The sequence below is a fragment of the Capra hircus genome, chromosome 23 (assembly GCF_001704415.2).
Source record: "Capra hircus breed San Clemente chromosome 23, ASM170441v1, whole genome shotgun sequence".
Classification (NCBI taxonomy): Eukaryota; Metazoa; Chordata; class Mammalia; order Artiodactyla; family Bovidae; genus Capra; species Capra hircus.
Window position 1 is genome coordinate 32,722,421 of NC_030830.1, and position 25,781 is coordinate 32,748,201.

At 47.1% G+C, this 25,781-nt stretch overlaps 1 protein-coding gene across 7 annotated transcripts in view; it reads left to right on the forward strand.

Moving 5' to 3' along the window:
* Nucleotides 1-25,781, forward strand: part of TRERF1 (transcriptional regulating factor 1) — a 204,792-nt gene that overhangs the window by 61,708 nt on the left and 117,303 nt on the right. For 6 of the 7 annotated variants that reach the window (XM_018039094.1, XM_018039088.1, XM_018039091.1 and 3 more), the window contains exon 3: nucleotides 23,140-23,222. The exons of the other annotated variant lie outside the window; for it this stretch is intronic. The gene's annotated coding sequence lies outside the window, so the exon portion shown is untranslated. The remainder of the gene's footprint in view (nucleotides 1-23,139; nucleotides 23,223-25,781) is intronic. 7 annotated transcript variants of the gene reach the window in all.

A 25,781-nucleotide genomic window follows, 5' to 3' on the forward strand; every position in this document is an offset into this window, starting at 1 on the left:
ATAGCATATTAAATTATTAGGCAGTTTTATGACTGTGCAGGGAAGATTTATCCTTCGATGAATAAATATTGCTGTAGCCCAATTTAGAACTTGACAAATGCTGATTTACGGCTTAAAATACATAAGGGTGGTTGTATGATGAAGTGGTGGTGGTGATGGGGTAGGGTTAAAGTGACGGCTGTGGCACCTTTGAGTAATATGCCATTGAAACATTGCTGCAGGGAGAGCTGCTAGGAGGATCCTCAGTGGATTCTGGGGGTTCCTGCCTCTCCCAGTAGGTATCAGGGTCCAAATCACTTTGTGATACACAGTCCCAGCTGATGGTACTTAGAAGCCCTATTAAAAAGTGTGGGTGCCCCCAGGTCCCTAGAAGTTGATGCCAAAGTGCATCTTCTGAAGGAGTTCACTTGCCTGCATATGGAATTTCAAGGTAATGTGGGTCAATGACGGTCCATTTTTCAGATGAAGAAGGTAGCTTTGAGGATGAATGCTCACCAAACCCAACTGAGGAAGAAAGCCAGTTTCATATTCTGGACGTGGTGATCAGCCTACTTTTTTTTTTTTTTTTCCTCAAATCATTTCTTAAAAAAAATTATTTATTTAAATGTTAGTAATATATTTTATTTAATTCATTATATCGAAAGCATCACTATTTCAACACGTAATCAATATAAAAATTATTAATGAGATATCTTCACTTTCTTGGGTACTACATCTCCAACTTCTACTGTGCATCTTATACTTGGAACCATCTCAGTTTGAGCTGGCCCATTTCAAATGCTCAAGAGTTATCTGTGGCCAGCACATCGGACAGCATTGAGCTCTAGAACTAGCCAAGTAAGAGAAAAATGAAGTTCAATTTTCTGGGTGGCTCAGGAGGCAGATTGTCAATGCTTCTCAGAAATTAGTTGTCTTTTAGTTTTTGAGACACAAAAGCTGGGAAATCTGGGTTCAGACCATCTGAAATGGGGTGTCCAACATTCCAGCCAGCCAGAGTCAATCAGTGGATGCACCTGGTTAAACACCGTTGAAACTTGACAGGATTGTTTTGTTTAAAAATTTTTTTTTTTTTTTTAAATTGAAGCACAGTTGATTTACGTTATGCTAGTTTTAGGTATACAGCAAAGTGATTCAGTTATACATATATATGTATATATATATTCTTTTTCATATTCTTTTCCCATACAGGTTATTACAAAATACTGAGGGTAGTTCCCTGTGTCATACAGTAGGTCCTTTTGGTTTTCTTTGGTATATAGCAGTGTTATTCTAGAAGCCTAATTATCCCCCTGCCCAACCTTTCCCCTTTGGTCACCATAAGTTTGTTTTTTGTGTCTGTGAGTCTGCTTCTGATCATCCTACTTTTGAATAATAATAACAACAACAACAAAAAACAACCCCTGAGACATTTGGAGTGATGCACATGAATACTTAGAAGAGAATTTATCATTGAAACTGACCTGTAATATCTGTTGCGTGTATATCCGTATCATGATGGTAGAGCCAGATCAGTTACGATCTCTTCCTGTTTATTTGTTTGTTTACTGAATAGTATGTGCACAGGGTATACCAATTAGAGGTTACAAAGAGTCTGAAGTGGTGTATAGTAATTCTCCTTCCTGCCCCAGTCCTCCAGTTTCCCTGTCCAGAACTTTTGGTTTATCTTCTTCAAAGGTAATCTATGCATCTAAATACATATATAAACCCGTAGTATTTTTGAACAACTACTGGCATACTGTTGTGTGGTTTATTGTCTTACCTAACAGTATACATGGAAGATTATCCCATATCATGACATACAGAATGCCCTCATTGTTTCTGTTAGCATCTGCAAAGCACTCCATTTTACGGATTAGCCATAATTTAATAAAGCCTTCCCTTGACAGTGGATTTTGAGGCTGTTTCCAGTCTTTTGTCATTACAGATCACACTGCAGTGAGTATCCTCATGTACATACCATTTTGCATATGTAGGAGTATGTCTGCCGGATGAATTCTTAGAAGTGGAATTGCTGGTAAAAGCACATACACGTCAGTGGTATTGGTAGACGTTGCGAGTATCCTTTCAAGGAGGTTATAGCAATTTACACCCTTAATGAATGAGACATCCTCACCAGCACAGTGAGTTATCAGACTTTTTGATCTCTGCCAGTCTGATAGATGAAAATTGGTATCTCAGTTCGTTTCAATTTGCATTTCTTTTATGAGTGCGGTTGAGCATTTTTTCACAAGGTGAAGATCCATCTGTATTTCCTTTTCTTGCAATTCATAGTCTTTGCCCATTTTTCTACCAGGTTGTCGGGTTGTTCACAAGTCTTTTAGTTGTGTTATCTCTTTGGCTCATTTCTGTACTTGGCATAGTTCTTTCCTGAGGGGCTGAGGCAGAACATGCATTCAAATGAGGCTCTGGAGAGTGAAATGGATGATGAAATGGGTCCATTTTCTTGGGTGTGGCCATTGTAGCCTCTGAGGCAGCTGGAGCCCTTGAGTGGTTTCTGGTCTCACCCCATCTGTGCTGCTGCAGAGGTGACAGCGGTCTGACTCGGGCAGACAGTGAGTGCCTATTGGTGTGTTAAACACGTGAGTATGGATTGGTTTGGGGGGTGGACATGAATGAGACTGAGGAAGCCACAGGGCATGGGGATCTGGGCACTGTGTATTTGCATTTAGCAGATTCTCAGGAAAGAAGACGGCAGCCACACTGAAAAAGTTCAAAAACGTGGTGTCTGGGAAGTCAGGCAAATAGGGCACACTTATTTTTAAGTAATACGTCAGTTCCATTTTCAGTATGATGCTTGGTATGTTTATTTTTCCAGCTTTTAGACACCTTTTCACTTGAAGTTTATCCAAATATAACGTATTGGTTCTTAACTGAGAGTGAGCCCTCCCGCTCTGCCCACCCCCGACCCTTAGGCCTGAGCATTTGGCAATGCCTGGAGACATTTTTGTTGCCGTATTCACGGGGGAGAGGGAAAGAGAATGCCATTGGCATCTAGTCGGTAGAGGCCAGGCATGCTGCTGAACAACCTGCAACACCCAGGACAACCCCACAACAGTTTTCAGCCCCAAATGTCAATAGTGTCAATCATGGAAAGCCCTCATATAAGGCAGTGAGGTCCAGTTGTTAATCTGGAAGAAAAAAAAAGACAGCCCAATAACATTACCTTCAGTTTTCAGATAGTCTGGGCACTCTGTAGGGTCACAGTTGAACTCACTGATTTATTACATTTAGAGGAACTTAACCTGGAAAGGTATGGTGGTTGAAGGGAACATACTGAGAATTTTATTTGGAAATGTAACTAGCACACTGTTTTGAAAGAAGTTTAACCTATGTTTGCTGATTGGGGACCCCTCGTGGGCTTCTGGTGGGCACCGGGCTGTCACTGCCGCCTGCCCCTCCTCACGGCCTTCACTCTTTGCCCTGTGCTCACTCCAGATACAGAACGGGTAGGAATTTCTCAACCTGAGACTCCTGAAAGGCGAGAGTCAGCAATACCCCAGCAGAGTGGCATTTTCTGGGTATCCAGGCTCTGAGCCCAGGTGATGCTGGGACCCTGCCGGGCTGTCTGAGTCTCCAGCACCCCAATCTCCCGCTCGGGTGGCCTTCAACCCCAGAGGTTCAGAGGAACCAGCAGAAATACCCTCGGATTTTCCCCTTTTTTTGTTTTCAGAGAGGGAGGTGGGTGAGAGCACAGGGTGGAGAGCCAGACCACCGAGCTGAAATCTTTATTCCTGAAATAAAGAATAAAAAAATCTTTATTTTGCCTAACTTTGGGCAGACCTCAGTCGTCTCGTCCGTATAAGAGGGGTAGTAGTAGCATTGTTAGGAAGATGAACTGAGTTAGCAGATGGAAAGTACTTAGCACAGTGCCTGGAAGTGCTAGCTATTATTGTTACTGGTTTCAGCTCTTGGAAGTTCCAGCCTTCTTGCCCCTTCTCGGCGTTTTGGGGGGAAAACCCTTTGCTGAGATGAGCCAGCTTCCTAGATTCCAGGGGGGCTAGGGTGGCTTTCATGTAGATAGCCCCCTCCTAGAGTCTGGGCTGGGTGCTGCTTCCTCCAGGAGGCACCAGCCCTTAGCTCTCTGTCCCCAGCTCTACCCGCCTGCCCACGGTAGCCTCTTGCATGTCCCCTGGGCCTGCCTCTCTGAGATGGTCTTCTCCTCATCCCACTCTCCTGATTCTAGTTTCTCATTTCTCACCACATCATTTGGTGTGACTGCCTTGGAAAAGTTCTAGTTGGAAGACGAGAAGATGGTCATTTCTGGACCGTGGGCCACCCTCTCACATCGGACTCAGCTTTAGTCAGGCCTGGGCTGGTGGGCTCCCTGCCCTCCGTCCTCTAGGTCCATTTCAGCTTGGCCTCCACCACCATCACCAGAAGAGTTATTTATAAAATGTGGACAGCCTTTGGCCAGAGCCTATAAACAAACAGTCTACCCAAAAGTTGTTAGGTGAAGCCAACTTTTAATTTTGTTTTCTTTGCATTTACCTTGGAGGTTCATATTCAGCTGGTTTTCATTTATCATTTAATGGCCGGAAGTCACAAGGGTCTCATGCCTGGGGGATGAGACCCCAGGCTTTCATCCGCACTTTAAGACATCACTAAATATACAGAAGGCTCATGGGATGCAGTGAGGGAAAGGAGTAGATAAGCCCTGTGCTCAATGAGCTTCCATCCAATGGGGGTGGCGTGGCACATCCCCTAACATCAGGGGCTCCCAATGTGTTGGGGGAGACACAGCCTCAGCCCTCATGGAACCCCCAGTCTGATGGCATAGGGTTAATTCACAGTCTGATGGGTGAGATTGTTCATATTCTCGGGGGAGGAGGGACAAAGTCTACTAATTCAGCCTGATGGAGACCTGAGTCTTGCTTTCAAGACTTTGATTGTGTGAAACACAGAGTCCTCAAGGAAATGGATAGGAGTGGGCAGTTCTCAACCCAGACTTTCTTTCTGGCGACATGATGGAAGTAGGGGAGATAGAAGCAGGTTTGGCCAGCCAGCAAAGAAGCAGATTCAGGAGTGGCCTTTGATTTGGCTGCAGCAGCCGTTTTCACTGGCCTCTGCTGGCTGAGCCCCACCCTGAAACACTGTGTGGGGGCTGTGCTATCTTTAGTGGTCACCCTTCGTAATCTTTAGAGGACGTTGCTGACGTGGCTGCTTCCTGGGCTGGACCTTTCTCCCTAGAGAGTCCGGGCCTTTTGCAGGGTGAGAATTTGTTTTGGGGCAGGGGAGGCCGTGGAGAATGTTTGGAGACTTCTAAAATCTGGCTGCTATTTTTTGCCTTCTCCCAAGTCAGAGAGTGAGACTTTTAGACCCTTTGAACAATTGTCTTAGAGTCAGAAAATAAGAATATTGGAGGAAGAAATATCACTAGGCATCACCTAGTCTTATCTTCCCATTTCACAGAGGAGATTGTGGAGGCCAGGGGAAGGGAAGTATGTTTCTCAATGCTGCTTAGTAGCTCTGCTGGATTTGTGACGTGCATCTTGTCCCCAGCACAGGCCTGGTAACAGTAGTTTCAGGAGCTCCTGGTAAACCCTATGCCAGGTCAGTGAGTCCCCTGCTCACTGCCCTGTATGCTCTTATCCCACTTTGAGTTAAAAGCCAAAGGCTGGGCCTCCCTGGTGGCTTAGTGGTGAAGAATCTGCCTGCCAGTACAGGAGACAGGAACTCAATCCCTGATCTGGGAGCGTCACGCGCGCCTCGGAGCAGCTAAGCCCGTGTGCCACAACTGCTCGGCCTGCCCTACACGTGCCCTAGAACCCGTGCTTCGGAACCAGGGAATTCACCCAAATGAGAAACCGTACCTAGAGAGTAGCCCCCACTCACCGCAACTAGATAAAAGACTGCACAGCGATGAAGACCCAGCACGGCCAAAATTAATTAATTAATTAATTAAAACCCCAAAAAGCCAAAAGCCTTATCATGGCTTTGGGGCCAGCCTGATCTGACTTCCCACCTGCTGCCTCTCTGACCTGCCAATTTCTTCCTCATTCACACATTCCATACTGGGCTTCTGGTTGTTCCTTGAAAGTACTAGGACATTCCCATCTCAGGGCCTTTGCACTTGCGCTTTTGCCTGGAATATCTTCCCCCAGATATCTGTATGGCTCACTCCTTCACCTCTGTCAGAGAATCCTTACCTGGACATTCTAGATAAAATGCTCTCCCTCTTTGCCCTTCTCCATCCCTTTTATTATTGTTTTATCTTTTCGCCAGAGCCTTTGTCACCATCTTAAAGGGTATATATTCCTTTATTTATTAACTCTTCCTCATTTCCTGCCTTTAGAACATAAATACCCAAACGTGATCTGTGTTGTTTGCTGCTGTATTCTAGGCAACCAGAATGTGCCCGGCACATAGTAAGTGCTCAGAATCTATTTGTTCAAGGGAAGAAGAGAAGAATAAAGGTGGGGAGCATACAACACAAATGGAAATCCAGGCACATGGTGTTAAGGATGGTTTGACTTGGTTAGTTTGTGATTTAGAAAAAGAATGAAACGTATTGGGGTGGCAGAGATCCATCACTTTCCAGTGGGCATCTGGACCTTTCTCTTTGGTACGGCGGTAGGCTGGCAGCATTTCTAGTCTGCCCCTGAGTTCCATCCACCTTGCATGATCCTTATACCTATAACTGCAAAGAAACTAGGTTAGACTTCACTCTTCCCAGAAAGAGAGTGGTTTATGAATGCCCTGGATATAGAGAGGCTCTGAAAACTGCGCTGGAGCACCCTGGCCCTTTGCCAGATGACGGACTGGGGATTGCACTGGTGGAAGGAAGTGGCATCTTCTTCCCTACGGTATACGAATCTTAAGTTTGTCTGCACAACCAGACTCCTCCTGAGGCACCAGAAGATTTGAGTTGAGGATTCAGGAGAAGGTTGGGTGTGGGGGTGCATACACTCAGCGTATGAATTTTGTATGGACTCGTGAAATTGGGAGGTAGGAACGGGAAGCTGCTAGCTCCTGGGTTCTTGTCCTGCCCCTTTTTGTGGGTGGCCGTGGTGGGTTACTTCCCCTCTCACAGCCTAGCTTCCTCATCTATAAAGTGAGCTTTGGGCCAACCCTCGGTGGGGGTTGGGGTTAAGGTTCCTGGGGATCCATGTGGATGTGGTCCCCGAAGTCCCTTCTAATTTAACATCCCTGGCATCAGCTGCATTTAAATTCACAGCTCTCTTTGGATCAAATATCAGATGTTTGGTGAAACCATGGCTTCCTTGATATGCTGGAAATAAAGGTGACAGTTTAAAAAAAATAATAAATGTTTAAAAAGTTTTCTTGGTGCCAGTTACTTTAGTAAGCGTGGGATTTTTTTTTTCTTTATTTCTTTTTCTTGGTCTTAACCTGTAAGCGATTACAAGATCAAACAAGTTTCAGTTTGAGTCCTTGCTGCTTTACAGTCTGAACCTGTATCACATTGACTTATCACATTGACTTTCAGCTAGTCTGGCTGTTCTGGGGAGGCCTGAGCAGCCACACTGTTCAGGCCTTAGGGTAGGAAGACGTGGTTTCGGGCAGTTTCGAAGCTGGATTTTCAGCCTTGCTATAGACCTGGCCCCTCTTTGCCACTTATCTGCAAACCACCACCCCCCTCCCCAGCCTGACTCAAGTGAGCTGTTTGTTATGCAGCCGTCTACTCAGGAAGAGTGTCTAAATTCCAACCACTTCCCAAATCCTTACCTTTTGCCCAAGACCAGACATTTACTGGGCCCAGTGCAGTGGAAATGAGGGGTCCCTTGTTTAAGAATGACTAAGGATTTCAAGACAGGGACAACAGAGCATTAAACCAAGCCGGGGAGGGGGGCGGTGCTTGTAAGCTTGTGAAGCTGGACTCTGCTCTCCTATCTTCCAGTACCAGGACCATGGAGATTTATAAAACACATTTTAAGAGTCATTATAAATTCCCTCAGAAGGAATTTGAGTTGTTTCTGTCATGGCCTGTGTGACTCAGGGCAGCTGTCCTGAGCCTCTGTGTGTTTGGAAAATCACTCCAGCCCAAAGGACAGGGTTTGGATGGTGTTCATGGGTGCTGATGGGAGATGCAGAGAAGGATGGTTTAACAAGGGGTTGTGTTGCCCAAGCAGCTCTAAGGATATTGGGAGGTCCTTTTTTTGCAGGAACAATATTTGTTTTGCCTTTTAGAAAATCTTTGGATGAATTATCTATACAGTGGAATAGTATTCAGTCATCAAAAGGTGTGAAGTAATGATGCATGCTACAACGTGGATGAATTTTGAAAACATTAAATGAAAGAAGCCAGACACAAAAGGCCACATACTGTATAGTTCTGTTTATGTGAAATGTCCGGAATGGGCAAGTCCATAAGATAGAAATTGGTGGCCAAGGGACAAAGAAAAGGAGGAGTGACCCCTGATGGATATGTATTTTTCTTGGAGGGGAAGGTGATGAAAATATTCAGAAATGAGGTGGTCATGATGGTTATACAAGTTTGTGAGTTTTGTGAGTATGCTAAAACCACCAAATTGGGTAGGATTTTTTTTTTTTGAAGAAGCTTTAGTCTTTGTTTATCTCTTTATTTTATGTCTTAGGTCAGGCTACGCATGGTGTGCAGCATCTAGTTCTCTGACCAGGGCGGGAGCCCACGCCCCCTGCGCTGGGAGTGGAGTCTTAACCACTGGTCTGCCAGGGAAGTTCCCGAATTGGGCAGTTTAAAGGGTCAGTTCTATGGTTTGTGAACCGTATCTCAATTTTTTTTTAAAACTAAAAGGGGAAAAAAAAAGGTCTAAGGTCTTTTGAGGGCTTGGCATTTAACTCTCTTACCCCTCTGCCCTTGGTGGATGTGGCTGATTCCTTGCAGGAGTGGCCGTTCTTCCCTTCCCTGAACCCCTTCCCTCTTCTTAAGCAGCCCTCCTGCAAAGCCTGTTTTCCAGGAAAGATCTATTGGAAGACTTCATCCTCAGCGGATCTGCGAGTGCTAAGACATAGCCTCTCCCGAGGCATTTGCATATTAGCTTCTAAAGGGAGAAAGCTTTTAGGTGAGAAAAAGGAACATTTAATTTTAGAATTCCAAGTAAGAACAAGCAAGTGTGTGTGCAAAGTTATTATTTTTCACGGGGTGGAGTGCTCTCAGCGCCTCTGAAGCTCTGGGGTGGCAGGTCCCCTTTCCGCCCATGGATCTGGCCAACCCTGAGGCAGGGCCAGGCTGGTGATGAGTAGCAGGCTGAGAAACACCCTTTCAGGAGGAGCATCTTTGCCCCAGACCCAGCCAGGCTTCTTCTGACATCTGCCAAAGAGGTTGGCATTTTGATTGTGGGGGGCTGTTGGTAAGAAATACCCTTCTGGTCAGGTTCATTTTCGCTCTGTGGCTGCCCTCGGTTCTTGAATCGGGTGGGCCCTATTTGGGAGCGAGCCCTTCCCTGGCTCTGCTCTGCTCTCGCTCCTGTCAGTTCAGTGTCGCTTGTCCTTCCCCAGTGCTCCTTCACCACCACCGCCCGCCCACTTCCCTCTGCACATCTCCTGCCACCTTCCCCGCTGTCACAGCCCCGTCCTCCAAGATCGGATGTGGCTCAAGCTTGGTCTCTCTGAGATTCCCCCTTTAGTCACTGTTAAGCCCTCTTCCTTCATATTTTCTGCAGCTCTTGGATCCCAAGACCTTTATCTTAATTATGTTTGGATCTTCAATGCCTAACATGGTATTTGTACACAGGAAGCCCTTAATAAATGCTTTTGGATTACACTGAACCAAGATGGTGTTTGACCCTATGAGAAAAATGAACTCAGTGAGGGAGATGCCGAGGACATTATAAGCCTCGGGAATGACTTGATGAGAGACAAGGAAACAGCTTGTGTGGTATGAAGGGTGGGAGACTGGGGGCACCTCAGAGCTTCATGTCATGAGCTCAGGGCATCTCTGGAGCTTTCCCGTGGAGGAACTGCTTCTGAGAAGTATCCTCTCCTGAAAGATCTCTTGGATTTCAGGCTTCATCCTTAGCCAGAAGAATCTGCATGAACAAATATTTATTGTGTGTACTGCCAGGCACAGATCTAGATTCTGCCACTTGATTGGAACTCTGTTTGGTGGTGGAGGACCACAGCGCCTCTGAATATGCCCTGCCCGGCCTGGAAGAGTTTCTTTTCCTTGAGCCTCTTGAGTTTTATCCAGATTCCTAGGGATGCTAAAGTCTTGAGTGATGGCTCATGGGAAAAGTGCATTGGTGCTTCTGTCTTAAACACTGCTGTTCACACCCTGATCTGGGGGGAGGGATGGAGTGAGAATAAGACAGGGCTGTGAGTTCCACCCCATGTATCTGGCAGATGGACACGGCCCTGGCTCTGTCCGTCAGAGTCCCAGGATGAGATGACCGGCAAAGGGTTTACTGGGGAGACTTTAGTGAAGGGGAGTATTTAGAGAAGGATGGTCAGGGTTAGGGAAGCCAAAGGGTAGGCAGGCACCCCTGGGGCAGTGGGAGGCTACTATCTCCCCCTTGGCCAAGAGGACAGAGCTCTGGAGTTGGGGAGATGGGGCCCCTGACAATAGCTGTGATGCTGGAGGGATACAACCACTGCCAAGGAAAGTGTGAGTGTTAGTCGCTCAGTCGTGAGTGACTCTGTGTGACCCTATGGGCTGTAGCCAGGCTCCTCTGTCCATGGGATTCTCTAGGCAAGAATACTGGAGTAGGTTGCCATTTCCTTCTCCAGGGGATCCTCCCAACTCAAGGATCAAACAGATTCTTTATCATCTGAGCCACCAGGGAAACAGAAGGAAGAGGGGGATAAATGCTTTCCCTTTGCCCAATTCAGCTGGAAGCTTAGGGAGCCCAAGTGCTGCAGTAGATGGTCCAGTAAGGCAGAGAAGCATGTGTGCTTCTGTGTGTGTGTGTGTGTGTGTGTGTGTGTGTGTGTGTGTTCGCGCGCGCGCACGCGTGCGGGGTTGCGAATACCCACCACCCCCTGGCTGCTGGGGCATTTCAGTGCCCATCTGGCTCTTATACATTTCTTAGGTTATTCAGGACGTGACTGGTCAGCCAGTGTTTCTTTCCTCCCAGCATCATGGCTTATAAAGAAGGAAGTACCGTGTCGACATCAGCAGGATGGGCACTGGGTGTTTGACTGTAGCGGGAATAACGTGATATTCATTGACAGCAGGCACTCAGCATCCTAAACATTTTCCGGGCATCCTCTTGTTCAGTCTTCGCAACAACTGCAGTGGGCTGGTACCGTTCTTATCCTCATCTTCAGAGTGGGACTGAGGGAGTTAGTGAGTTGCCCCGTGGCAACAGCTAACAAGAGGCAAAGTTGATTTTGTCTTTGTCCGTCGCTCTGATTTTGTCAGCGGTTTTGCCTGACTCCGGCATGCATACGTGTACCCACCGCTGCCTCCTGGGTCCCCTTCCTCCGCAGTGGGGCCCTACCCACCCTGTGGTCAGTGCTGCGCTTGTGCTGGGATGGTCTTCCCACTTCCTCTCCACTTGACCCAATTGAACCCACTTTTGGAACCCAACTCAGATCTCACTTCCCCTGTGAGCCCTTCTCCAGCCATTCCAGCCCCCAGGCCTCCCCCACGCAAGCAGCGGCAGGGGACTTGCCCACTATCCCCTCCAGGGTGTGTTTTCCGGCCATTTTGAGAGTGTCCATCTCTTTAATCTCCAAGAAGGCTCCAGCTTTCTTCAGTACAGATCTTAGGTCCTGAGTGTTCTTGGAACCCTTCCCTTCCTCTGAAGTTTTAATTGAAGAGGCTAGAGTAATTATTCCAGGGTTCAGGGGACCAACAGCGATGGTGCCCAGGGACCAGTGACATAGAGGAGATGTCATTACTCCTGCAAAGCCTGAGGGAACTGCTTCAGAGGGAACTGCCCCAGAGCCCAGGGAGGCCCAGAGCCCTGGGAGAGGGGCCGCGTGGCAGGCGGTGATGGATTGGAGGGTTGGTTTTCTCCTTGGTTAGTAAATGCCCACTGAGAGCCAGCAGGGAGGGTTCAGGGAGGGACAAGAGAATAAGCTAGAGATGAGGTCACAGGAGCTTATGGTCTCGTTGAGTGTTTTCAGGAGAAGTGACAGACACGAAGTCTGAGACAGCGCTGTGCTTTCACAGAGCTGTATCTCCCCCTGTGTATCAGCCCCGTGACCACACCCAGTGGAGGTGGATACAGAGCTGTATCTCCCCCGGTGTATCAGCCTGGTGACCACACCCAGTGGAGGTGGACATGTGAGGAGCTGGAATTGTCACTGGTCTCCTTACAGGACGGAAGGTGGCGAGGGTAGTCCAATGGCCCCCATCAGGATTTCCCCAAAGGCCTCACACAGGCCACAGAGGCAGCGGGGTGGAGCATAACCAGTCTGTGTCTCGACAGTTTTAAAGCCTCACGGTTCTTTTGAAATGTCTCTGAAGGTTCTTGGAACTTTGTATAACTGCAGACATCTTTCACCTTTGGGTCTGACACCGAGGAGAGGGCTAAGCACCACGTCCCCCCCTCTCCCCAGCCTGCCCCAAGCATCACCCGAGGCTGCTTGGTGTTGCACAGGAAGAACCTCAGTGTGGTGTTGCTTAATCTCACTTTTCTCTATTCCTATTTTTTCCACCCACTCCTGTTAGCCTCAACCCATAGACACTGGAAGGGCAGAGTGAATTGCGGGGAAGCGGTTGGAAGGAGTAGCAGCAAATGGAAGGCTGAGAGCCCTTCTCTTGGGCCTCTCTCTTTGTGCTGGCCCTTGTATATTTGGTAGATGTCTTTGGATTTTTCTTTCTGCTGAGCCTTGGATGGCCGGGAGGTGCTTCAGACATTCTAAATGCCTCTTCTTCCCCAGAACTCATCACACACCCTCTGAGCTCCAGGCCCTCGAGCTTATGGTTCTGGCTACCTGGAAAACGCTCTCACCCTCTGCGCCTTGTTAGACACCAGGGAGCAGTGGAGTCTGTGGAGGATTCCGCAGCTTCCCCTCCATCACGAGAGTTTCTGGGCTCCTGGTCTTCAAGCTGTGGGTTTGAATGTTACTTGGAGTAGGTGTGGCTGCTTGCCTTGGCAGAGACTCAGGAAGGAAGCAAGTAGTGGGTGGGTGACACAGCCTGGGTGAAAACTTAGAGGCAGGAGCCAGTGGAGACACTCAGGAGAGAGCAACTGTTCCGTGTGGCTGAAACGTGGGGACAAGGGGGAGATGAAGCTGAAAAGGCCAGCTGGGCCCCAGAAGGGACTCGACCGCTGCGCTTGGTCCTCTTTTCTACATCAGTTCTTGGGAAGTGCCAGGCTTGGGTGTGGCTGGGGTCAGTTGTAGTGGTAGATTTGCCCTCTGGAAAGGCTGCAGAAGCCAAGACCTGACTTGGGAGAAATTGTGCATTTTTCAAAAAAGGAGATATTTCTGCATATCAGACTGGATCACGCTCTGGTGCTGTGGCATCTTGATGCTGTGTAGGTTTCAGAGATCAGATAATGCTTTGGTTCAGTTTTTAAACTTTCAATATTCTTTATTACATAAATAAAACATAATAAAGATAAGCAAAGAGAAATAGGAAGTGAAATTAACATCACCCATCATCCCGCCACCTAGATATGGAAACCATAAAATAACTTTAAGAGAATGAACACGGTACTCAACGAAACCTGGTGGTCAAAATACTTTGGCAACCTGATGTGAAGAGCCAACTCATTAGGAAAGACCCCCATGCTGGGAAAGATTGAAGGCGGGAGGAGAAGGGCACAACAGAGGATGAGATGGTTGGATGGCATTACTGACTCGATGGACATGAGTTTGAGTAAACTCCAGGAGTTAGTGATGGACAGGGAAGCCTGGCGTGCTGCAGTCCATGGGGTTGCGAAGAGTCGGACACGACTGAGTGACGGAACTGAACTGAACTGAAATATCATTTACATTGAAAACTTGAGTATGGAGATTTCCCCGACACTTGTGTATTTACAAGGTGGAAGCAAACTGTAGGTGTATTTTGTAACTTGCTTTGTTTTATTCTGTGTGTGCATGTATGTGTGATTTGTATCCCACTTAAAAACTACATGCTTGCCTCAAACTCACTGAAGGGTATAAAGAGAAACCCCCTGCCCGCCTTCCCACTTCAGCCTCTAATTCTTGTCAAAGGTCGCCTCTAAGTTTCTGGTGCATCTTGGAGGCATTGTGCTCAGTGAAAGAAGTCAGATAAGACACGAAACTGTGTGATATCACTTATATGTGAAATCTAAAAAATAAAACAAGCTAGTGAATATAATAAAGAAGCAGACACAAACAAGTGGTTGCCAGTGAGGAGCAGAAGGTGGGAGGGGCAAAATAGGGATAGGGGAGTAAGAGGTACAAACTATTAGCTATGAAATAAGCCACAAGGATATATTGTGCAACACAGGGAATATGGGCAATGTTTTATTATAACTGTACATGCAGTATAACCTTTAAAAATTATGAATCGCTGTATTGCACACTTGTAACTTATTTAATATTGTACAGTAACTAGACTTCAATTTAAAAAAAATTTCCAGTATGTCCTTGATGAGGGAGAAATTTGAAAGGGATAATGTGTATGGAAGAATGAATTGTAAATATTGAATTTTGTGACTCGTATAAATATTAGCTGTCATGCATTGGTCAGGAGAAAGGCCAAGGGTGGGTTCGGAGGGACTGGGAAGTAGATTGTGGTCAAGGAAGGGGCTTTCAGAAATCAGTATTGTGGAGGTCAGGAAAGGGGAAGATGGAGGACTTTTGAGGCCTGGGTCGTATCTGGATTTGTCCTGTGGGTGCTGGTGAGGGGCAGGGTGAGTAGAGGTGAGTAAGACTGTGGACAGGGCCAGCTATGGTCCAGTCTTACCTCCTGGGCATGGAGAGATGATTTGGGGTGGAGAGATGGCAGGCATGCAGATAAGCATGAGACATGTCAGGAAGCAGTGGCAGTCACTGATAGATATTTATAAAAATACCCTTGTTTGACAAAGTGAAAAGTTGGCATGTCTGTGTTAGTCCTCCAAATTTAAAAAAAAAAAGTTCTAACAATTGGATGAATATGGAAAATCTGAGTGAGGCAGCAGAACTGGATGGGGTTTGGAAACGTCATATTTGGTTCAGGTTTTGTATCCAGCTATGCAACTTGGGGCTGCACCTTAATTTTTTTACATCTCTGTTTCCTTATCTGCTGTAGATCAGGAGTCCTCAACCCTGGCTGCACATTAAAGTGAAGTGAAGTCGCTCAGTCGTGTCCGACTCTTTGCGACCCCGTGGACTGTAGCCCACCAAGCTCCTCTGTCCATGGGATTCTCCAGGCAAGAATACTAGAGTGGGTTGCCATTTCCTTCTCCAGGGCACCTTCCCGACCCAGGGATTGAACCCAGGTCTCCCGCATTGCAGGCAGACGCTTTAACCTCTGAGCCACCAGGGAAGCCCAAATCACCAGGAAACTTAAGAGAAAAAAATCAATGTCAGAGTCCCTGTACAGTCCAGGTGTATCCAAATCTCTGGGAATAGGGCCTGGGAATTTTTTGTTAAATTTTCTTCCAGGTTGAGAATTTTTTAATGCGGCCAACGTTGAGAATCTCAGGATTAGGATCATCCTAATTGCACATTTTTGTCCTAAAATGTTATGATTCTATGTATTATATCCTACAATGTTGTTTCTTTCAGATACTGTGCACAAAATATTATAAGCTTCTTACACATGAAGAAATCTTACTTTTTATTAAGAAAAAAAAAAACAACTCCCCATAATTCTCATCAGGCCAATGATATAATGTCAATGGCCTTTGTCCAGTAAGTCAGAATCATAAACGTAGTAAAACATCAAATAATTGTTGACCCAGGAGTTGAAAGCATAGACTTTCACTTCTCATTCCCACATTTTTAAAAAGGTACTGACACCTCCATTTGTAAAGAAGACCCTAAAGAGTTCAGAGAGAAGATATTACTGGAAATGTGTTTTGCTAGAAGAATTGTGTATACCGTAAGTTCAAAACGAGGAGGTCCAGTCTCGGGTGCCTTTATTGAATCTAAGTTTTACATGGAGTAGGAGGTGTTTAAAGAGAGTCGGTGTTGTTTTATCTTCACCATTGAAGTTTTTGGTTTTGTGTCTTCCTAAATGAGTCATTTTTCAAAAAGGAACCTAACTTGGGTAGGTGGGGAAACCACTGCTGGGAGGTGCCAAGGAGGGGGCGGGCACTGAGGCTGACAATCAGGGAACTGAGTTCACAATTGGGTGGTTGACCCAGGAGGGGCGGAGCTGAGGACCTGTCTGCAGAGGGCAGATCAGGACCAGTGGGACAGTTTGGAGGTAATGATGGGGGAGCGGGAGCGGGGTGGGGAAGTTGGGATGAAATGGTAATGATGTTGTTTATTAATTTACTAAGTGTTTTCTGGAACACACCCAACAGACATAGAGCCTGGTATCAAGGCTCAATCCACATGTGCTAGGAAATTAAGAACAAAGGGGAAGGAGCTTTTTAGTTTTCACTTCATCTGGGGATGGACACAAATCATGGAGGTCAGGCATGTCTGTATTTCCTGCCTTTACCAGTAAGCGATCTGAAGTTACAGTGTCCCATACCAGTGTGAACAGTACAAGTGAAAATGTTAGTCCCAGGCAGGATTTCAGAGGAGGAAACATGGCGCCCTGGAGACCCCATGGTGGAGGGCCAAGGCGCCCTCCTGGGAGTCTACCAGATGTTGGTGGAGAGCCCTGTGGGACCTCCACACATCACTTCCTCATTCTGTGCTAATTTCTCCCACCTGAGAAATGATCTCAACACCTGAGTCTCCCAGATCCCTGAGAGCTGATCAAAGTGTCCACTGCTCCTGATGCCTGGGGAGGGAGGAGAGGGACAGTGTGGGGAGATGTCGACAGGCTCCACATGGAAGCCAGAAAACCAGGGCAGCTGTGTGGGATTGGTCCCTGTGCTTTGTATGAGGGGGGAGCACAGGGTGGGTGCTCTGGGCTCTGGGAGGAGTTGCGTGTCTGTGGAATGTTGACCACGCACGCTCCTTATTCCATACCTACCCCTGCCCCCCAGAAGTGCTCATTCCCATCTTTTCTGAGTGCTGCCAACCTCCTGCAGTTGAGCCAGCGTGCTTTCTAAGCTTGTCACAAGCTTCCTGTTTAGGTCTGATCTGGGGCTTGGTGTGTTTCGAAACCCTGACACTGACAGAAGTCCAGCGCTTCTCTCTTCGTGGTCATGAGGAGCCCCTTTTGTCCTCCTGCCTTCTGCTGATTTTGGCCATCCTTCTTTGCAAACCTTCCCCCTGGGAAATGCTCTCTAGCTTCTGCGCTAGCTCCTCTTAGGGAGGGTGGAGAGCCGTGAGATCTGAAGGTTGGAAGAAGGCAGAGCAGCACACTTATGGGCCCCTTATATAATGCCAGGAGCTGTGCTAGATGTCTTCCTACATTTCTTGTTTTATTTAGGCTTCACATTAGCTCATGCAGAACCAGACTCAGAGAGAGGAAGTGACCAGCATAAGTTGGACAGCCACTATGTGACAGGGTCAGGGTTTGATCCCAGGCTTGACTCCAGAGCTCCTGGTATTTCCACTGTGTCTCGAGGACCACACTGTGCCTTTGGTTCCATGGGTTTGGGGAGATCTTGGTTTCTTAGTGGGCATCTTGGTGGACAGGATTGCCTTCCCCTCCATAGGTTCCTCCTGGACCCTTGTTTGTTTGTTTTTAGTTTGGAGTATAATTGCTTTGAGGGCTTTCCTGGTAACTCAGCTGGTAAAGAATCCGCCTGCAATGCAGGAGACTCTGGTTCAATCCCTGGCTTGGGAAGATCCCCCAGAGGGGGGCATGGCAACCCACTCCAGTATTCTTGCCTGGAGTATCCCCGTGGACAGAGGAGCATGGCAGGCTACAGTCCATGGGGTTGCAAAGAGTCGGGCACGACTGAGCGACTAAGCACAGCACATAATTGCTTTACAGTGTTGGGTTGGTTTCTGCCGTACAACAGCATGAATCAGCCATAAGTGCACTTATGTCCCCTCCTCCTTGAACCTCCCTCCCACCCTGCAGCCCATCCCATTCCTCTCAGTTGTCACGGAGCACCAGGCTGGGCTTCCAGTGTTATAGGGCAACTTCCCACTAGCTCTATGGTTTACATGTGGTAATGTATATGGTCGGAGAAGGCGATGGCACCCCACTCCAGTACTCCTGCCTGGAAAATCCTGTGGACGGAGGAGCCTGGTAGGCTGCAGTCCATGGGGTCAGAGAGTCCGATATGACTGAGCGACTTTACTTTCGCTTTCACTTTTCGCTTTCATGCATTGGAGAAGGAAATGGCAACCCACTCTAGTGTTCTTGCCTGGAGAATTGCAGGGACGGGGGAGCCTGGTGGGCTGCCGTCTGTGGGGTCGCACAGAGTTGGACACAACTGAAGCGACGTAGCAGCAGCAGCAGCAGCAATGTGTATGTTTCAGTGCTACTCTCTCAATTTGTCCCACTCTCTCCGTCCCCTGCTGTGTCCCCACGCCTCCCAGAGCCTTGTTATTCAGGTGCTGTCCATTCTGCCTGCATAGTGTGTGATCTGATGGCTCCTGAGTGCCTTGCTGACTTTCACTTTTCCCAACCATCCTCCTGCTTTGGCCCCAGAATTCTTAGAATTAAAAAAAAGAAAATTATTGGAGTATAGTTGCTTTACAACAGTTTCTGCTATGCAGCAAAGTGATTCAGCTGTATGTATAATATATCCCCTCTCTTTTGGATTTCCTTCCCATTTAGGTCACCACAGAGCACTGAGTAGAGTTCCCTGTGCTATACAGTAGGTTCTTGTTAGTTCTATATTTTATACATAGTAATGTATATATGTCGATCCCTGTCTTCCAATTCATCTCTCCCCCCCCCACCCCTTTCTCCCGTTGGTGTCAATACATTTGTTTTCTACATCTGTGTCTCTATTTCGGCTTTACACATAGGTTCATTTGTACCATTTTTCTAGAGGGAATCTTAAATTTTTTTTTTTTTTTGCATGGTCCCCAGCTGATAGTTGAAATGGGTTAAGGCCAACTCCCTATTTCCCAGAAGTGGAGGATCCTCTTTGCTACGTTTACCATCCTGCTGGTCACCGTGAACTCCATTCAGCCAGATTTGGCTTGCTCACATTTTAAGCTCTTCTCATGAAGAGGGAGGAAGATAGGATATCTGTGTGAGTGCACGCAGATAACTAAGCAGGGGTTCCAAGACCTTGAATATGTAGGAGGCGGGCAGAGAGCTCCATCAAGCCATCCTCATTATTATCGTGGTGGCTGTTACAGGGTGTCAGACTCTGGGGGCTCCTACAAAGGAAGAATAGTTACCCCTCCAAAACTTTAAGAAGGCCCTGTGTCCTTTCCCTTACCTCTCCCAGTTCTCTTGTATTTTCTTATATTTATACTTCTAGAAGTATATCATCTCCACTCCATCAGAATCGTTCTGTAGATCAAGTAACATCTACCCTTGTAGACTCTGTGTTGAGCAGTGGGCAATTCCAAGCATTCAACACATATATTAATTACCCTCAAGGGGTGTGCTGTCTACTCGGAAACTCAGCAGACGAACACTTGCCAAGATAAACGCAGTGAACTCACAAGAACATAGATTGCTCAGCAAGTTGGGACTCAAATAAGGTGCCTAGAGGGGTGGAGATATGGGGGTGAGGGAGGGGATGGATGTCCCAGCACTGGGACCTTGAGGGGCGCATGGGGCGGAGCAGAGCATGCATGTGGGAAACAAGATTGAAGAAGGATCCTTCCAGTTACATAGGACAGCAATGGGTAAAAACAGTGCTGTGAGCTGTTGCAAATACTCTCCACATATTCAACAAAGAAAACAAGATCAGAAAAGAGAAGAAAAAAGAAGATGTTAAAAAAGAGTCCAGTGGAACTTTTAGAGCTAAAAGATACAGCATTGGAAACAAAAAACATACTGGATGAGATTAAAGTAGGTTAGACACCAACTTGAAGTCATGGCAATAGAAACTGTCCAAGAAGCAGCACAGAGATATTTAAAACAAAAGCATAGCATTGACTTGTGGGACAACATGAAGTGGTCTAACATATCTGTAAGTGAGGTCTCAGTGGGATAGGGAAAAATACTTGAACAAATAATGGAGGAAAATTTTCATAATTCTGTGAAGACTATAATTCAATGTTTGGAAAACTATGACTTGCAGGCTAACTATGGCCTGGAGCCTATTTTTGTATATAAAAGCTTATTGGAACAGAAAAACCAAATAAGACAATGGTGTGGGAAAGTTCATCTGGATGTATCCCCTGAACCAGGGGGGATGCTGGAAGGTCAGTTAGAAGACGTTTATTATATTAAATTTTAGGAATGAAATGTTGAGGCCTTGGACCAGGGTGGAGGCATGAATATAGACAAAAAGAAAGAGAGATGGAAGATTTCAGACCCCAACTGGGATTTGACTTGCTGCCTGTGAGACCTGGAGCAGGTGACTTCATTTCTTGAGGCTCAGTTTCATCAAGTGTAAGCAGACTTTCAGAACACTGCATGGGACTAGTGTGTGAGGGTTTTAACTTGGGTCGCGCCCAACACACAAGTGTAAGAGGCAGGACTGGTGACTGGTGGGGAGGAATCAGGGCAGCGGAGAATGGACTGAAAGGGTTGAATGTGGGGGCCTGGGAGAGTGAGGCAGCCCAGACAGCAAGCAGTGGCACTGGGTGGGGTCCCAGCATTCTTCAGTTGGAAGAAGGCCCTTCTCCTAAACCCAGGCTACCACGGGCCTGTCTCAGAAACCCACAGCCACGTGGACTGTGTGTGTCTGAGCCCACGGCCTCTCAGCTGCGACCTCAGTGATGCTGGCCTGTGACCTGCTCGCTCCTGTCAGGGTCGGCACTGGGTGATGTGAGGGAGACCTGTAGGGGTGCTGGGTTTCAGGGCTGACCCTGAGAGACGTTCCCCACCGTCCCCACTCCCTCCAGTCCCCCTCCTGTCTGTCCTTGGTCACTCAGGAGACAACCTGCCTTCAGTGATTTCAGCCCCTCGCTCAGCAGCAAGCCCTCTCAGGTTCTCACCTCCCCCGTCGTGCCATGATCTCCAGCTGGGCTCATCCCAGCTTGGTTTCCTTCCACTCAAGAGGACACGCCCCTCTTCCTCCTGGCCAGAGGGAACCTTCTTCCTGCACTCGGCGGACTCACTCCTGCAGTTCCTGGGACCTCACCCCCTCCAGTCATGCTGCTGGAGTCTTTCCTCAAACCTTCACTCCCTCTTTGTCTCTTTCCTCTCTCCTTCCTTCCCATTCTTTCCCAGACGGAAAGAACCTACCCTTGGGTTTTCGTCCTTTACTGAGGCAGCCCGCTCAGGCCGGCTTCTGCCACTGGGAGGTGTGAGGGGTGCGAGGGAAGATGCAATGGGCTTGCTGCACGGGGCTCCTGCTTCCACGTGAACTGCTCTCCCCACGTCACCTGTGGTCTCCATGTGCAACACCCAACAGACACTTTGGTCCTTATCTTTCTGGAGCCTTTGCTGCTTCTGACACTGGGCACAACTTCCTCCTTCTTGCAACTCTTTTCTCTTGCCTCCTTTCATTCTGCAGATAAACCTCTCAGCCACTATTTCTTGAGCATCTCCTATGTGCTGGGCTCTGGGGCATACCATAATACCAGGTCTCTGCTTTCAGGGAGTTTCTGATCTAGTGTGAGGGGAGATGGATAAAAATATAAATAAAAGTCAGGTGGTGATGAGCGTAACAAGGAAAAATACATCAGGGAAGGGGGATGGGTGCTGGGGTTGTTAGGAGGGTCTCACTGAGAAGGTGACATTATCATGGAAACCTGAAGGAAGTGAAGGATGCCTGGAGGAACAGTATTCCAGGCAGGGGACAAGCATATGCAAAGGCCCTGGGATGGGAGCCTGCTTGGGATGTTAGAGGAAGCCATTGTGTTTGGAGGAAACTGAAGGGCAGAGTAGAAGAGAAAGGTTCAGGGAGGAGGCTGGGCCAGGTTGTGTGAGTCTTGTGGGACATTTCAAGGACTTCACCTTTTACTTTGAGAGAGGTGAGACACTCTAGGAATGTTTTGGGCTTCCCAGCTGGTGCTAGTGGTAAAGAACCCGTTTGCTAATGCAGGAGATACAGAGACATGGGTTCGATCCCTGGGTCAGGAAGATCCTCTGGAGGAGGGCATGACAACCCACTCCAGTATTCTTCCCTGGAGAACTGCAAGGACAGAGGAGGCTGGCAGGCCACAGTCCATGGGGTCGCAAAGAGTCAGACACGACTGAAGCGACTCGGCACGCACACAGAAATGTTTTGAGCAGAAGAGTGATTTTTAAATGATCACTGGAGGCTGTGAGGAGCCTAGTGTATTAGTCTGCTAGTATTCCAATAACAGAGTACCACAGACTGGGTGGCTTAAACAGCAGGAATTTATAGTCTCATTGTTCTGAGGCCAGAAGTCCGAGAACAAGATGTCTGCAGGGCAACGCTGCCTCGCAGGCTCTAGGGAAGGACGCGATGCAGGCCTCTCTCCTAGCTTCTGGTAATTTCCTAGCTTATGGCAGTGTGACTCCAGTCTTCACATGGTGCTGTCACTGTGTAGGTGTCTGTGTCCAAGTTTCCCCTTTTTGTAAGGACACCAGTCATATTGGATTAGGGACCCACCCTGCTCAGTGTTGAAGAAAGAAATGGCAATCCACTCCAGTGTCCTTGATTGGAGAATCTAATGGACAGAGGAGCCTCCTGGGCTGCAGTCCATGGGGTCGCAGAGAGTCGGGCACGACTGAGCGACTAACACACTTACTGCTCAGTGTATGATGTATGACCTCAGCTTAACAGCTCATGACATTGGCCCTATTCCAGATAAGGTTATGTCCTGAGATACTGGCTTTAGGACTTTCATGTAGGAATTGTGGGGAGACACAATTCAACCCACAATATATGGATTATAGACGGGCAAGGGTGGAAGTATGGGGACCAGCTAGGAGGTTAGAGCAATAAGCTAATAAGAGAAGCTGTTTGGACCAAAGTGGTAGCCGTGGAGGTGGTGAGTGTCTGCATGTATTTTGGAGATAAAGCTGACATCATTTGCTGATGGGTTGGACATAGGGTGTAAGGGAAAGAGGGGAGTCCCAGTGACTCCTGGGTTTGGGACCTGAGTGACTAGAAGTTTAGAATTGAGCAGTCCATCCTTAGATGCTTCTTCAGTCCCTCCTCGTTGATATGATCTGTCCCCAAGCTGAAGCCAGATATCCTGAATGTGCTTTCTGGGTCACTCCTACAGGCCCTGGCTCTGGAGGATGCTGAAGGAGGAAGACACAGAAGCAGGACGACTCTGAGAGATTAAGCCTCTTAATCGTGAAACAGGTAGCTTCTCTGACGTTCTGGGTGTTTGAACGCTCGTTTCTTTGATCCTTGTGTTGTGGAAAATGCCCCACAGAGGGGAGGTCAGCTGCGCTGGGCCTGGACGCCCATGTGCATGTGTGCATTCCAGGCAGATTCTTTACCTTCTGCGCCACTAGGGAAGCCCCCTGAGGGGTGGATATCCAGGCGCAAATGGAAAATACCTGATTGACCAAGAGATGCGCTCTTAATATATTCTCACTTGGAATATATTAAAAGGGATGTTTCTACTTTAGAACTCAAATAGGGCTTTTTGTTGATTCGAGTGAGTGAAACTGCATTATTGGGTCAGCTACATGGAACCGGTCGTTGGCTGTGGGGGCTGGAAGGAGCCCAGAAACCCTCCAGTCAAACTTTACCCTTTCTAGAGTTGAAAAGACACAGGCAGATCAAGTGACTTGCTCACGGCTACTCATTAGTTCATGAAAGTGTTTCTTGAAAGTCCATTATATTTTCTCAAGAAAAACAACACAAAACCACTGGAAACAGGGCAAAGCAACATCTGAGCAAGTGCTAGGAAATAGCTGTGGATGAGTGCTTGTTTCCCATTTCTCGGTTTGGATTCTTTGGGGTTGTGAATGTCATAAAACGGAACTCAAAGGGGCTCCCACAGCACAGGGAATTAAATTAAGTGACTTGTACCATCAAAATGCAGAGATGGGATGGACTATAGGGTTCATGTGTGATAGCTCAACTTGTCATCAGCAGGCCAGTTTCTTCCTTTCGCTCAGCTGCTTTTCCATGGTGTCAGTGCATCCTAGGGCTTGCTTTTCTCCTGGAGGCAAAATGGCCACAGAAGTTCCTGAGCTTATTGTTGCATACCCCTCCAGCCAGAAGGAAAGAAGCATCCTTTCCAGTAACTCTTTAAAAGACTGAGAAAGTATTTTTTTCCAGAAGTCCCTCCCCAGAAAGCCAACCCTGGCATTTCATTGGCCTGAACTGAGTCATATGTTCATTCCTTAGCCAATCACAGTGGCTAGGTGAACACCCCCTGTTGATTGACAGGGACGGGAGCTATTTCCTAATTGGCTTATCCCTACACTGGGTGATATGTCAGCTTCCCTCAGAGCACCTGGGTTGGGGAAAACACAGGTCTGGGTACTGTTGTGGGAGGAGGGAAATGGGAGAAATGACAAATGATATTTATTATATTGTATAATCTATAGACTAGCTACTAATTGTTGGGGTAACCGTGAGAGGAAACCCACTCTTAGATAGTGGAAGTCTGAATTTTAAAGTGTTTAACATAGCATAGTTTCAGACAGCACCTTCTCAAACAGTTCCTGTTGGAAGTCTTGCAACTGATCTGCTTTTCAGTATGTCTTAGGAGGTTAACTATGCCTTGTACAATGCTGTTTTATTTCTAATATGCTTATTCAACCTTTTTATAGCCAGAATAAACACTCTACTCGAATCCTGAGTTAGTGGAGATTAAATTACAGTAATGAAGTTGCTCTTCTATAACCTCATCTATAAGATGGGAATAAGAAAAGCACCTTCTTTATAGATTTGTTATTAGGATTAACTGAGGTAATCTAAGCAAAGTGCCCAATGGCCCAGTGGCTAGCCCAATAAATGTTATCTCTATTAGCTTGATATAACTCAAAATATTGTCATATTTACATGTTTATGTGCATGTTTAATCTAGGAAATTAACTCTTTACAACAAATATATTTCACTGATTAGCTCAGTTAGAGACAAGGTAAGTGAACGTATTAAAATATTTAGTGTTTATTGATTTTTAAACTTTTTTAATAGTTAATTTTGGGGGAAGAATTAAATAAAGAAAAATTTAAGTAGCACATTGTTAAATTAAAGGTAGCTCAGTTGGTAAAGAATCCACCTGCAATGCAGGAGACCACAGTTTGATTCCCAGGTCGGGATGATCTGCTGGAGAAGGGATAGGCTCCCCACTCCAGTATCTTTGGGCTTCCCTGGGTGCTCAGTTGGTAAAGAACCTGCCTGCATTGTGGGACCCCTGGTTTCGCTCCCTGGGTTGGGAAGATCCCCTGGAGAAGGGAAAGGTTACCCACTCCAATATTCTGGCTTAGAGGATTCCATGGAGTGTAGAGTCCATGGGGTCACAAAGAGTTGGACACGACTGAGTGACCTTCACTTTCACTTTCATAATCCCTGGAAAATAGGGAATTTTACCTTTATATATTAATGTATTCTTGGTTGAAAAAAAATCTTGTAAGTAGCTGAGAGCGTGTCATGACCAACTGATTTTCTTGCCACCGTTCTCTGTTTGGAGGTTCTGGAGGAGCAGGTGGCCCTCCTCAGCTTTGGCTTCCCACAGTTGAGCTTTCCTGGGTGGATGGGGTGGACTTAGGATCATCTGGATTGGGTGAGATGCTGCAGTAGAGAGAAGCTAGCCTTGGGCTTTTATTTCAGTGTGGATTGTTCTCGAGAGCCTTGGGTGCCATCAGGCTGACCTCAGAATTCTAGGAGCTGAAGGGTCTTGGTTTGGGGTTCCCAGATCAGTGGTGGGAAGAACACAAATTGGCACAGGACCCTGAAAT